The sequence below is a fragment of the Morone saxatilis genome, unplaced genomic scaffold (assembly GCF_004916995.1).
Source record: "Morone saxatilis isolate NCDOM2014 unplaced genomic scaffold, NCSU_SB_2.0 Contig11, whole genome shotgun sequence".
In the NCBI taxonomy this organism is placed as follows: domain Eukaryota; kingdom Metazoa; phylum Chordata; class Actinopteri; family Moronidae; genus Morone; species Morone saxatilis.
In genome coordinates this window covers 12026543-12026868 of record NW_023339663.1, presented here as the reverse complement: position 1 = coordinate 12026868, position 326 = coordinate 12026543, and positions in this window count along the sequence as shown.

The following is a 326-nucleotide window of genomic DNA, read 5'->3' as shown; positions in this document are numbered from 1 at the left end:
TCAGAAAAAAGGGGCCCAGATTTAAAAATAACTGGAATTATCTTTCAGTCTAATGAAAATAATGACCCAAACCTAAAGTACGTGTGTATTTGTGAAGAATTAAAGAGAGGTGCTGTTGTTGTAGTGAATGCCTGGGCTGTATTGTATATTCATCATTCAAAGGCCACCGTTCATACAGCTGAAACAGTCTCCACCCCGACACTCCTGCTGCTCAAACAATAAATAACATCTTTACCACCACCAAGCATAGTTGTTGCTAAAACAGTGATATCTGCTACTTTTATCACATTCTTAGTCTTAGTAACTTAAATCAAAGTGTTTTTTTT